Source organism: Microtus pennsylvanicus, chromosome 5 (genome assembly GCF_037038515.1).
Source record: "Microtus pennsylvanicus isolate mMicPen1 chromosome 5, mMicPen1.hap1, whole genome shotgun sequence".
Classification (NCBI taxonomy): domain Eukaryota; kingdom Metazoa; phylum Chordata; class Mammalia; order Rodentia; family Cricetidae; genus Microtus; species Microtus pennsylvanicus.
Genome location: NC_134583.1, coordinates 42,509,362 through 42,523,978, shown reverse-complemented (window position 1 = coordinate 42,523,978; position 14,617 = coordinate 42,509,362). Strand labels below are relative to the sequence as shown.

Below are 14,617 nucleotides of genomic sequence, written 5' to 3'. Positions count from 1 at the left end.
ACCATTCCCAAGTATGGGGTGAGGGCACTAGGTCTCTAAGGCCACCAGGTAGGTCTGCATCGCCGTTCCGGGAGATTGAAGAGATTGCAAGCCCCAGAGCCGCGTAGTCCGCAATTCCGCGGTGGGACCCCAGCAAGCTGGGAGCGCATTTCTCCGCAGAGAGGCCTCTGTGCTCAGGCGCTTGCGGCAGCCGTGACGCTCCTGCGCCCCCTGGTGTCTCATAGCGGCGGTGCACCCCGGCCCCATGCGCAGTTGGCTGGAGGGATGAGGGGACATTAGTGGCATGCAACCTGCTGAAACTCCTTGCCTGAACCAACCTGTTTTCTAGCCTCTACTTGCCATTAGAGGGACTGAGGCATGGGATGTGTCTAGATTGAAGGGTGAATTTGCGTCTTACTTGATTTTGCCAGCATAGCTTTAGCCAGATCCCCTTCCCATCTTGCTGGATCTCAGTTGTCCCACAGGATAGTCAGAAAACTCAAAGTTGTAACAATGGTGAGGCAGACAGACAGCAGACTCCTGACAGACCTCACTTTGACCTTCCCTGGCCCTCCTTTCTGTACTGTTGCCCCCTTTCTGTACTTCCCTCTCCCTCTGCCCTTGGGAGGTGACTCAGTGAGCCCCTAACCTCCCCACCTCACCGATGTGATTCATCTGGGTCCCCCTAGGGAGCAATTTCCTCAATGTTGAGTCACTGAGCCCAGTGCTGGACACGGTCCCAGCACCTGGAACAGGCTTGGAAATGTCCTCGCTTTCCCAGTAGCTCAAAGGGTGAGCATCCGTACACAGTTTTCCCTCCTTGCTGAGGCATGGCTCTGAGTCTGCCTACTCCTGTGCCCAAAACCCTTAGTGGTCCCTACCAGCACCATAAAGCCTAAATCTCTCATATGGCATTACAGACCTTTCAGCCTTGGCTTGTCAACCTGCTCCGGCACCTCCCGTCCTTGTTTTTGAACGACCTACTATATCTAGGCTGAGCAGTTATCCATCCAAAGAGAACAGTACAAGCAGTAGGGATAAATCCTGGTGCCACTGCCAGTGGCCTCACAGTCTGCCCCAGCCATGCAGCTGTCACCCACATTCAGAAAACCTATGCTGGTTCTTTTCCTGTCCAGCTGGAGTTGGTGAGCTCCCATTAGCTCAGGTAAACTATTTCAGTGAGTGTCCCCATCATGGTCTTGACTTCTTTGCTCATATTCTCACTCCTCCCACTCTTCGACTGGACTTTGGGAGCTCAGCCCAGTGCTCTGATGCAGGTCTCTGCTTCTTGTTTCCATCAGTTGCTGAATGAATGTTCTATGGTGATACTTAGGATATTCATCAATCTGACTACAGGGCAAGGCCAGTTCAGGCACCCTCCCCTCTATTGCTTAGGGTCTTAGTTGGAGTCATCCTTGTGGATTCCTGGGAATTTCTCTAGTGCCAGGTTTCTTACTAGCTCCATAATGGCTCCCTCCATCAAGATATCTCTTTCCTTGCTCTCCCTCTCTGTCCTTCCTCCATCTGAACTATCCCGTTCCCTCAAGTTCTCCTCCCCCCTCCCTTCTCCACTCTTCTTCCCCTTCTGCCTTCCTCTCTCCTCCCACCCCCACGCTCCCAATTTTATCAGGCTATCTTTCCTATTACCCCTTTCCAGGTAGATCTGTGTATGTTTTTCTTAGGGTTCATCTTATTATTTAGCTTTTCTAGGATCATGAACTATAGGCTCAATATCCTTTGCTTTACAGTTAGTACCCACTTATGAGTGAATACATACCATTTTCATCTTCTGGGTCTGGGTTACCTCAGGATGAATTTTTTTTTAGTTACATCCATTTTCATGCAAAATTCAAGATGTCATTGTTTTGTTGTTGTTTGTTTGTTTGTTTTTGCCTCTGAGTAGTACTCTAATGTGTAAATTGCCACATTTTTTAAATCCATTCTTTGATTGAAGGGTCTTTAGACTGTTTCCAGGTTCTGGCTATTACAAATAAAGCTGCTATGCACATAGTTGAGCAAATGTTAGGCCCAACTTGGCCATACTCGGTGCTCCTCCAAACCCCTGTCATAGAGAGTATATTTAAGGAAAAGGTGACTCAGCTGATAGCTTGTCACCCTGGGCCCCCCTGACCTCAGCCTCTTACAGGACTGCACTGCCTTGTGTCCTCAGTGCTGACAGTGCCTGGGACCTGTGCGCACCCAGGACCTATGCCTGAGGTGTTGATTTAGACCCATGTTGCACATTAAAAAAAAAAAATGAAGCTCCCAGATACACAGCCATTGCCAGGGTGCAGGTGGCCAAGGAGCCGCACAGAGTCCATGTTCAGTGTTTTATCATTTAGAATGAGCCTCTGTGACTGCAGAAGCTCAAGCATAGCTTCTCTAGCAATGCCCACCCATACCTCTTCCCTAGGCTTCCAGACTCCAGGGTGGCATCTGGACTTTCAGTATGGCCATGTTTACCTCCTCCCCCCATCCAGAGCTGGTGGCTTCTCCTCAGACTTTACCCAGCCCCTTCCCCATCCGTGTTCAAGGCCCTCCCAAGGTCAAGTTGCCTGTGAAGATGATGAGTCTCTTCACTTACTTATGGCCAAACATTGGTTGAGAACTTATTCTGTGCTAGGTACTGAGGATGAAGCAGTTCTTGGGGCAGTTAAGAGCATGCACCAGAGGATCTGAGTTCTATTCCCAGGACCCATTTCAGGTGGTTAACTCCAGCTTCAGGGAATCTGATGCCTCTGGCCTCCTTAAACACCTGTACCCATTGCATATCCCCCAACACACACATACACATAATTAAAAGGTAAATAAATAAATTTAAAAAGCAGTGCTCCCCAGTCACAGGCATAAAACTCTCACCCACCGAGAAATAGCCCCCAAGATGACCCAAGTGGATACCACTTCTTGCCTTCTGGCTTTTCAGCGCTCCCACAAGTAAGGGCAGGGATTGTTGGGTCTCCACAGGCCAGTGGGAAGCACTCAGAGGAGTCTAGTTAAGTCAGAAGGTGGTTTCCATTCTAACATCTCTTCATCTCCCAGAATTGATCCTGACAGACCTTCTATCAAGCCCATATCTGCCCGATCTCCAGGACGAGGAGCTGCATCATGGGCCTGCTTGCTGCCAGTCACGGTCTGTTTCTGTGGGCTGTGCCCAGACAGTGGTGGCACAGATTCAAATGACAGCTCCCTGGGTAATCCAGGCAGGGCTCTGACCCTTGTCTCAGACTTCTCAAGAGTAACAAAGTTGGCCTGGATCTCTTGAGGGCCCAGGAGGTTGAGGTGAATGAAAATCGGACCCAATCAGACCTATAAAAGGCAGGTACGCCAGGCCAGCAACAGTACACAAGGACCAGCTTCCAATACGGGTGCTTCCTCGACAGAGAAACTGTCTTGCTATGACCTGGGACAGAGCTAAAGGGGGCTTCAGGATCCTTTTCAGAATATACCTCAAGCTTTATTATTTTCTTTCCTAGTCATATGGATGGTGTGTGTGCATGCGTGCGTGCATGCGTGCGTGTGTACGCGTATTTAATGCAAGGCTCTGCACCCAGGTGTGTAAGCATTGTGTGTACAAAAGCAGGAAACTATGGCAAAGGGATGATACTTCTACCTTATATACCTGACATATATTCTGTGTATATGTCTATATGTTTATGCATGTGTTATCCACAAGAGTATGTATGTATAAAAATAAACGTCTGTGTACAAGCATGTATGTCTACACACCTGCATGTATTCATTTGTGTAAATATACAAGTGTAAATGAAAGCATGTATGTGCAAATGTATGTACACGTGTGTATGTATCTGTAAGTTTATGCCTGACAGAAGGGATACCTGTGACAGCTATTCCATGTCCAGGTCTGTGTGTCCACTGGCTATGGCTGCAGATGTAGAGCAGCTCCTGCAGAAAGGGGATCTGATCACAGACAAGTGCTGGGGTTGATTGACATGGGGTGGGTCAGCCACAAGTCTCATCCATTTCCATGTCATTTGCATCCACATTTGCTTTGTTTGCAGCAGGTGGTCAATACCATGAACCTCCGTGAGGAAGGGAACCCATGAATCTGCTGGCTTACATCATCCCAGCTGAGACCCCCAAAATCTTAGTATCTTCTCTCTATCAGCCATAAACCACACAAGCCTTCCCCTACACAAAGTTGCTCCGGGGTCCCCCCCCACACACACCCCTACACTCCCAAGCACTATCAGCCTTTCCACAGACACAGGTATACATTCTCGGAGTTCCTGCACACACACACACACACACACACACTCACAGACACATACTCAACATAGACACAACACACAGAGCCATACACACACACATGCAGATCTCAGTATCTCTGTCTCACCAACGCCCACCCTGTTGTGGTCATCTCTCCTATCCAACTCAACCTTGGTCTCACTCAGGAATCCCTGCTGCCCATAGGACACAGAGGATGCCCTGCTTTTGAGCTGGAATCCCTGCCAAGCCCAGGCAAAGCTGTGCCCTGTGGTGCCCGCTGCCTTCTGCCGTTCCTTTAACTGTGGAGGAGCTTTGCCCCCTCCCCATGCTGTCAGCTCCTGTGATGGGACGTTTTTGTTTTGCTCATTACAGTGACTTCAGTTTCAAGAACAAGGCTTGGTCGAGTATTGCTCAAAATCACATCCAGGAACCTGGTAGGATTTTCCCCAGCCTGTTCATCCTTCCTCAGTGAGACTTGCTGAGCTCTGCATTTCCCCCATGTGCCACTCCAGTCAGATGTGGTTCCTCGAGGCAGAGACCAAAACTCATGGCCGAGCAGTCTAGGCACAGCAGAGCCCAGGGTATGACAGCCTCTCTATGAGATTCAGGGCCGTCTGGAAGATAGGCTGCTTGAATAAACTACACAAAGTCCAGTCCCCCCCAGAGCCCTCTAGGCTGCCTTCTCCTCCCAATGGAGCATCTTCCTAACCCATCCACCCCTGCTTGCATCCTCCCAGGGAGCTCCCCGCTGTGTGGGAGAGATGGCCCGCTTCCTTATAGCATCATATGTCGCCTGGCTCTCCTGAGGCCCAGCTTCCCAAGGGAATCAGGAAGTGGCCAGGCAGGAGAGGAGGCAGATCCCTTTGAAGTAATTCTATCTTCTGTCCAGCTTTGGACAGTCAAGGGAAGAAGGAGCTCTCAGCTCTGACCCATCAGGTACCTAACCCCACCATTTTCTTGGGAGCCTAACGGAAGCCAAGAGGAATGCTTGGACATCTCCCCTGGACTCCACTGCCTTCTCACATAACCCTTTATTGACTCTCCTGCCCATCACTGAGCCCTACTAAACTCCCCACATCCCTGTCCATGCAGACAAAGACAAGGCCCCCTTCCTTCTCCTCTCTCCTACAACAGGGGAGGGGACCGTTCTGACTCCTTCCCCAGGAGAGGACCACGTAAGATATGGCTTCCTGAAGCTAAGCTGCAAGAATGTTGGCTGGACAGGCTGGTCCTCAACTGAGGTGGCTGTCCATAGCCTGTACAACCCTGTCTACATAGTTGTTCCCAAGGTGTCCCAGGCGACAACCTGTCCCTCATCCATACACACCCTTCCATATGTTTTTTTCAGAGAAGAGTCTGTTTGGGAAACTGAGGCAAGACAATACAAGACACAGAGATCCAAAGTCCCATTCTCAAACAACTGAGAAACCTTACAGCAGGGCCTCAGTCTATGGCTTCAAGGCTCCGAGGACTTGCACAGCCTCGTGTTCTAAGAAAATCTCAATGTTTATCCTGTTCACTCTATGAATTCAAAGCCCTGGAGTCCTCAGAGTTCTAGAGAGGCCCTTAGAAACGACAGCCCCTCTCAGGCAGAGCTATGGGGAGCCCTAGACTGAGGGGTCAAGGAAGGAACGGGGCCAGTGTGAGTCAGCCCAGCCTCCCCACTCCAACAAGCACCAAGAGTCCTTTCTCATTTCCCAGGCAGGGGATCAGCTGGTCTTCCTCAGGTCATGCAGAGAACTCAGGAGCCAGGCTCACCCTGTCGTCATTGTCCCCCTTCTCCAGCAGGCTTCCCAGTTCCCTGGCAGGATCAGTGCCCATGGTTAAGACACAGGATATTTAACCAATGCCCAGCTGGCATAGAACTGCCGGCCTTGGCTTCCTCAAAGCTCACCCTGGTTCCTCACTCCCCATCCCACGGCCCCTTATAGTTCTTAGGATTTTTCTTTTTCTTTCTTTTTTTTTCCCCAGTGTTTCAAGACAGGGTTTCTCTGTGTTGCTTTGGAGCCAGTCCTGGAACTAGCTATTGTAGACCAGGCTGGCCTTGAACTCACAGAGATCCGCCAGCCTCTGCCCGAGTGCTGGAATTAAAGGCATGCACCACCACCGCCCGGCTATAGTTCTTAGTTTTAAAGACATGCCTGGCAGGAGGAGATAGTGAGGAGAGGATCAGGGAATCTCTCTCACCCTGACACTCAGTTTTTCCTCACTACCATAACAATGTGGGGCCTTCGGTAAAGTTGACAGCCCAGGATTTAGGTTATCTGGTCATGGTGGCCTTTATAAGAAGATCTTGACAGGAAGAAGCAGTCAATGCCATATTTGTGGGGCCCAGTGACAAGGAGTGAGAATAGTTTTTACACTTGGCTCTCTAGTGAGCCTTGAAGGCTGAAGAGAATTTGTTCAAGACATGCTTTGCACCTGGCAAGCCCCCGCCATCACCGCTAGTAGGCCAAGGCCCTCCTTTGTGGTGCTACTATGGCAGGACTGTCTCCAGATATGGCTCTTGGTTCTTTCTGATCACCCTGCATGTGTGAAGCTCTCCAGCCTCCACTCTTTGCACCATCTCCCATGCCTGGGAACCTTCGCTCTTCTTTGCCAGTTAAAAAGGGAAGAAAAGGACCCCAGTGACCACAGGCCGACGCTTGTTTCATCTTTACGGTGCCGTTTTACAGTCAGTGGGACTGAGATCACTGTCTAAATTCACACAGCTAGGAATGACAGAACAGCCATCTAAAAGCAGCTGTCTCCCGCTCTCAAGCACCTGTTCCATGGGGCAAACCGGCTTCTGGGAGAAGAGATAAAGGCCTCCCACCTGGCACCCTCCTGCTCCTACCCCAGTGGTCCCCAGGCTCTGGAAGGCAAAGGCAATGATTCTTTCGTCTCCTGCTTTCCTGAGCTGGAAGCATCCACACTTCCTGATTGATCCAAAGTCACTCGATAGACTCCCGTACTGGGACTGAGAGATGTGGTGTTCGGTTTCTAAGCACCCGTCGCTATGGAAGCCAGGTGCTGCCAACCCAAGGCCTAGCAACAAGGCGTGATGTGAGGCGGAGGGCATTGTCGGGGTTTCGGAGGCAGCCAGCAAGAGAGCAGACTACATCCACTCTCAAGCTGGAGACTTGGACCTGCCACTGTGCAGGGCTTGTAAGGGGAGGAAGGAGGCAGAGAGGTGAAGTCTACACAGAACCCGAGAGACAAGACCTGAAGATTAGAGCTGAGAAACATGCGGAGCCTGACAAAAGGAATCCAGGGACGAAAAGGCAGAGGCACGGTCAGGAAGACCGGTGTGGGCAGCAGAAGCAAACGCATTGTCCAGACACAGAGACAGAGGCCAGTGGTGGAGAAGCACCAGCTTTCGCAGCTCTGGGTCTGAATGCCAGAGTGGGAGAGAATCTCTGAGGAGTGACAGAGACGGATGGACTCATGACAGAGCAGAGGCAGGAGGCAATATAGTGACAGTAATAAAGGAAGAGAGAGCTGGGGACAGAGCGGCCTGTGAGGACCAGACTGGGAGGCAGAGCAGACAGCAGCGGGGACAAGATGGCAGAAATATGAGGATAAGGGCACTGAGGCCACCAGAGTCCTGAGCTGGCCCCCATCCTGGGATTTTCCTTCTCCATCTGCCCAAAGGTCACACAGACGTCAACAGCCACTTCGCTACCGTCTCTCCCTGAACACAGACTCATCTAGATAGACACAAACCCTCAGCAAGGACACTCACCAGGAGGCCGTGTCTGTCCTGTCCATGTTGGAACAAAGCAGAGCAGTGTCAGAAACAGCAGGCAGTCAGGCTTGTGGCCCCTGCCTGTCTCTGTGCCTCTGGAGGCTTCCAGACAAGGCAAGCGCTTCTCCCTACAGGCTGAAGGAGATGGCTTAGCCTAAAATGAGACAGACCTCCTGCGTCCTTCTTTCCTCTACAACCGACTCTTCCAGGGCACTGGGGACGGTGGGCAAGGTGGCCAAGGTGAGCAGCTAGTAGAGGAACAAACACAGCTGCCCACCTCAGTCTGTGGCCAGGGTAGGCAAAGTAGCTTGACCTCCCGGGGTAAGAGAAGTGGCAGGCGCCTGGCGGGCAGCATCTCACTTAGTCCACCTTGTGCCTGGGGTACAGATACAGGAAACTGAACCCCTAAAGGGAAGCCATTTGCCTTAACCTCCTCAGTAACCAACAGGCACTGAGCAAGGTCTCAAATCCAAGTCTTAGGAAGCCGAGGCGAGTGGAGGAGCCTGGGTAGTCTTAGTAGGGACGTCCAGGAAGGGGATGGGAGCCTCCCAGGAAGGAGACCACAAGCCCTGCCTAAGGCCACTACCACTCCATGGGGAGAGTCCTGTCTCCTCAGGATGTGACGGTAATTAGCTGTTCCCTATCAGATTCCAGCCTTTACCAGGACCTGTGGTGACTGTTTCTCTAATTAGTACTGTGGAAGCACTGACAGACTTCTCTGGAAGTGCACTGAGAGGCACCCAAATGTTCTGTCAGCCTCCCTCTTTGAAAACTCCTGGAGGAGGACCAAGATAAAGACTGATTAGGGGCCTACTCTGCGCCCCCAGTTGTTCTGGCCCCATCTCCCTGCAGCTCCCCTCCCCGTTACCGCAGTCAGGTGGACCTCATGGCTTCCCTCCCTGCCCGCCCCCAAAAGCTGCCTTTGAGGTAAGGTGAGCCATGGAGCTGCAGGTGCCAGAGGGACTTGGGAACTGGGAGGGTATTTTTCCCTTTGTAGCTGGGGTGGGTGGGGCAGCAGCTCCACCCCACACACCCTACACTGACTCTGGGCCTCAATCCAGAAAATCGACCCATGGCGCCAGCCTCCCCTGGGCCGCAGTTCCTGGAAGGCGAAGCTGCAGGGATGATCGATCTGTCTCGAGGCCTCCTCTCCGGCTGCCTTGCAGGTGGCCTCGTCCATGACACCACCACCCCCACTCTGCCAACAGTCGGTCAGTGTCCCACCAGGTTGAGAGCCTAGGGTCAGCCTGGGAACATGAGCACTGACCTCACTCTCCTCCACAGCTTAACACTCTCACTACTCAGGACCGAGCTCACATATGAACACGCACATGTATGCACAAGCACACTGGAAGAGCAGGAGTTGTGAACACAAGATGTGAGCTGTGCAGGTATGGGTTCAAATCCTGCCTCCTCCATTTCTTACATATATGTGCTATCCGTGTTAACTAGCCTGTCTGAGCCTCATTTTCCTTGTCTGTATGGAAGGGATAACGATGTCTACACGTGTGAAGTTCACGTTGTTGCCATATTTTTTTAAATATTTATTTATTTATTATGTATACAATATTCTGTCTGTGTGTATGTCTGCAGGCCAGAAGAGGGCACCAGACCTCTTTCCAGATGGTTGTGAGCCACCATGTGGTTGCCGGGAATTGAACTCAGGACCTTTGGAAGAGCAGGCAATGCTCCTAACCACTGAGCCATCTCTCCAGCCCCTGTTGCCATATATTTTTGATACACAAAAGCTCTAATTAGCGTGGCTGTGTATGTAGGTTGGTACACATGCATAGGTGCCCTTAAGAGGCCCATGAAAATCTTCTAACACCCAAGCAAAGGGGTGTAGTCAATGCTCCTTAAGTACTAGGTCCTCTAAACTGGGGCCCAACTACAAAAGAGGAGAACTCGCTGCGCATAACCCTGAAAAACAAAACAAAACAACACAAACCTGTGCTAAAAGCAAGGCTGTGGGAGATGAATGGCTGGGGGGGGGGGGCGCACCAGGCAAGACCGGTGATTAGAAGGCTCGCAGCCCAGTATCCGGAAAGGAATGGGAGGGAAGCTGAATTGAGGGCTATCCATCAAGGCTGGCAGGCCCAGGAAGGCTACACAGCGGATGGGGGAAAGAAAAGAGAGCTGTAAGGTGGGGAAAGTGCAGACAAACCAGGGTCCGGCAGCCTAGCCCAGCCCAGCCCCTGCCGTGGTATAACCCAGAATGAGGCACTGTTACCTTGAAAGCTCGGTTTTTTTCAGCAGGACAATGGGGCAAAAGGACTCTTTCTGTGCTCTCTCAGCTCAATATCAGATCAGGGTCCAGAAAGAGCTCTAAGGAGAATTGACTGTAAGGAGCACAGAGACACCTTCATCTCCTACAAGTGACCAGTTTAGCCAAAGGTGCCAGGGGTAGTCAAGGAAGGAGAGAGCACACAGGTCCTGAGCTGGCATCCCAAAGACCCAAAGTGGGTGTTTTCTTTTGCTTGTTTGTTTGTTTTGAGATGGGGATTTTCTATATAATGGTGGTTATTTTAAAACTCCCCGTGTAGACCAGACTGACCTCAAACTCACATATAGGCCCCGACTTCTGCCTCCTGAGCGCTGGGACCAAAAGCATGCAGCACCACACCGGGCCCCATTTCTGGTCCTCATTCCTTCCTGACCACTCAGGAATTCAAACACTCTGAATTCCAGACCTTGCCTTGGATGCCCGCTGCCACCATCTACAGACCCAGCCTGACCCCAGGCTCACACAGGCAGGAAAAGCCCTCAGCATAGACCTACTCTATGCAAATTTTATTCAAACCAAGAGCAAAGTGACCCGTGAATCCTGCCAAGCCTGAGGAGGTTACCTGGGGAAATGCTGGCCAACAAGGCTGGAGCAAGAGCTCCCAACCGGAGCCTAGTGTAGCCTAAAAGGCTGTCTACCCCTAGTAATCTAAGCAAGCTTGGACAAGTCACTTTCTGCCTCTGGGAATCATTTTTCCATCTCTCAAACAAACCCTCCCATTTAAAAATTAAGCAAGCAACAGTGAAAATCTACATGGTCCCTTTCCATGCTACCAACTGTAAATTCCTCGCTGCTTCCCTTCTGAAGACTTCCCTGTGCTCTCTGCTCCACACCCTACCTGCAGGCTGCTCCTCATCCCTCCATGTTTTACTGCTAGATCATGGTTTCCTCTCAGAAGCCCTTCAAAGGGGCCAGAAGTCCCCCTTTCCCAGCTAGGAGCTGGCGTAGTTCAACTAGACTCTCCTTTGGGCCACCACACACCTTTCCAGATCTCTCAACAGGATGTCCTTCCATCACACTCAGCTCCCAGAATGCAGAAAAGGCAGAGGCATCTAGTTCAGAGGCTCAAAGGAAGTAGAGGAAGAGAAATGGTAGGTGAGGTAGGATGAAAAAGACCAGAGCAATAGCTGTGGCCAAGGTCCCTCTGGCTTTCACCAACTTCATCAACTCTAGCCCATGCCCATACCCTGGCCCAGGCTCTATCCCCTCTTCTGCTGCCCCTCGAGCTATAGCCTCTGTCAAACACAGAATTACAAAGGTCCAGGGCCAACGGGATCTCTGGCCTCGGCCTCTGCACCAATGGAGACTAATACCATGGTTGTCATAGTGATGCTGGATGCTGTCAGCACAAATTCATCTCCTGAGCTTCGTGAGGTGTGAGGAACAGTGGTCAGAGTCGATCAGAGCTCCAGGCTTTGGGAGAGCATGCATTAAACTCCACCCCAGTCCAGCTGTGTCCTCCCCCGCCCCTTCAAACCCAGGTGAAGAGGAACACAGAATTTCTCCAGTCTACTGTGGCACCTACTTTATATCTAGCTCAGTCCCTTAGGTCAATGAAGGTGGTGGTGGGAACCTTGCTGCCCCAGCATCTGTGATCGGGTACCTACACCACTGAAAAAGGCAAAGGATGTGTTCTCGGTATGTCACTGGGGCTGACAGAGGAAGAGAAAAGGCATGGTCATATGTTATGCCCGGGGACCAATGGATGACTATTGAAAGGTTACTCATTTAATTCAGAGAACATGTATGGTCAGAATTATTACCCCCTTTACAAGAGCCTGATGTTCCCTCTCCCGAGTCAGGATGCCCTAACTACTCTCATATATCCTGAGTCTGATAAAGTACCCATAATAGGGTACTGGACTGGGGCTCCTCCTTCTCCTACCACGAGAGGTGGAGATCTTCCCACCTCAGGTACGCTGCTGGGGGCCACCAGAAGATGAGGTTCAGGACCGCAGGTGGGAGCTGTCCGTGGTTCTGAACCCTCCTGGCCTGTCCTCACCAGAAATCGACGTTGGAAGTGGATTGCTGATGGATTGGAATCCATCAGTTAGTTTTCAGCCCAGAGAACCGAGGCCAGGCTCCCACACACGCGGCCCCCATGTGATTCCCAAAACCTCGGGAAGGGGCTAAAGAGACGGCTCAGCTGCTAAAGTCTCTTGCTGCTCAAACCTGACGACCTGAGTTTGATCCTTGAAAACCTCATAGAAGGTGGCAGACAGAACCAAAGCTACAAGGTTACCCTCTAACCTCTACAAGCAGAATACGGCAATCTCCCCAGCATCGCATACATGCAATAATAACTAATCAATAAACCTTGAAAGAAGGAATCTATTTGGAGCAGAAGAATGTGTACAAAACCAGAATGCAGTCACACAAGGCTTTTATTGAGCACCTAGGATGTACAATTCTATATGAGTCCTACATATACAATTCTATATGTAGTAACAGAGCAGATCTGATTCTGCCCTTTGGAGGCTTGGATCTGATGGAGTCAACACTCGGGTCTCTCTTCCCTCTCTCTTCACACACGCACACACACACGCACACGCGCGCATGCACACACACACACGCACGCACACGCACATGCGCACACACACACGCACACGCGCGCATTCACACACACGCACACGCGCGCATGCACACACACACACGCACACACACGCACATGCGCACACACACACACACGCACACGCACACACATGCACTGACCTTACAATATGCACTCAAGTCAAGTAGAAAATGCATCCCCATTTTACAGTGGGAAATGGAAAACCGTGGGGCAACAAAGGGGCTTGCCAAGGTACAGAGCTACTGATCATCAAAAGTCTTAAAATCAAGACGGGTCTGCCTCTGAGTGAAGAGGGGATCAGACACAGCCCTGCCCTCCTCTTTGTTAGGACTCAGCAGGGTGGGGGATCAGGTTTCACCACCTGGGGTGCTTCCAGGCCTCCTAGCCCTAATCCACCCTTACTTTGCACAAGGCCTTCCCCTACCCTGCCTGGGGACTGAGGTGTGCACTCTAAAAATACCTTAATCCCTCCCCACTCTCACTCTAATTAAGCCGAGTGAGTCACTACTTTAAGTAATTTATTGCTAGTTACATAATTGCTTTAATATTTGGTTCTAGAACCGAGGAGCAAAAGTGGCCCCCTTCTTTTCAGGGAATTGGTGGCCCCTGTGGTGGAAGCGGAGCTATACTTGGTCCCGCTCTAATCTGGGCCCACATGTGGCCACCAGGGCCCTAGAGAACACTTGAAGATCTGTGGAGCGCACACTCTATTCTTTACGCCTTTCTAAAGACACCACTCCAACCTCATACACAGGACTTGCCATCGTGATCCACATCCTAGATACCCATTACACTGCCTGCCCTCCTTGTCCAGCAGCAGAAATCCAGGTCCGGGGAGGGTAATTGGTTCCCCAGCACCGCCCAGCACACAGCAGGGAGCCTTGCTCTATGTGACAGAGTTGTCATGCAAGGAAAACCCAGACACACAGAGATAGAGAGGTACACAGACACATGGACACACACAATTCACTACAGAGGGCACAAGGGAACATTGTACGAGTGCTTGCTGCTCTGGCAAAGGACCTGAGTTTGCTTCCCAGGACCTATGTGGTGGCTCACTTTTGATCTCTGCAGGCACCATGCATATATGTGGTATACTTGTATATGTGCAAGCAAACACTGATACACATAACATAAAAATAAATCTTTTTACAAATTCCTTTCTTGATTTCATTGTGATCACATGACTACAGATGTATTAAAATTCATTATACTCTTTAAATTAGAGGTTTTATCATATGTAAGTTATACCTCAAAGAAAGACAGGCTTTAAACATTTAAAAAGGGAAGTCCCATCCCCACGTTCCAGGCCTCTGCAGCAGGAACAGCTTTGCTGAGACCAGGCATGGCTGAGAAGCTTGTGTGTGCTTAGTAGGTGCTCACGGTGGAGATGTCTGGTTTGCTCCACACCAATTACCGAGGTCCACAGGCACCTCCTGTGTGCACCTGCACATCCTTGGTCTCATTAGCTCATTTTCCACTCTGCACAGCCCACGAGGGAGCCCAAGTGCTGCCAGGCACATTACCCACGGTCTCACTGCACCCTCACAGCCGCCCTAATGAGGCGGGTACCACCATCCTGCTCTTCTACAGGTGCAGGAACAAAGGGGGTCCTGCCACTAAGATGTGCCAGGACCACCTCCCACTGCTGCCCCTGGAGGCTGTAAATTACACGCCTTAGGAAGCTGCTCTCTGAGCCTATGGCTTGACGGAAGAGTGCACATCCCTGGGTTTAGAAGCTGAATGTGGTAGTGCCTGCCTGTAATAGCAGAACTGAGGGAGATGGAGACAGGATTGTTAGCTCAAGGCCAGCCTGAGCTATAGAGAA

The 14,617-nt window shown here is 51.0% G+C and overlaps 1 protein-coding gene across 4 annotated transcripts in view; it reads right to left on the bottom strand.

The window, feature by feature from the left end:
* Pde2a (phosphodiesterase 2A) overlaps positions 1-14,617 on the bottom strand; it is an 88,786-nt gene that overhangs the window by 61,200 nt on the left and 12,969 nt on the right. The window lies entirely within an intron of this gene.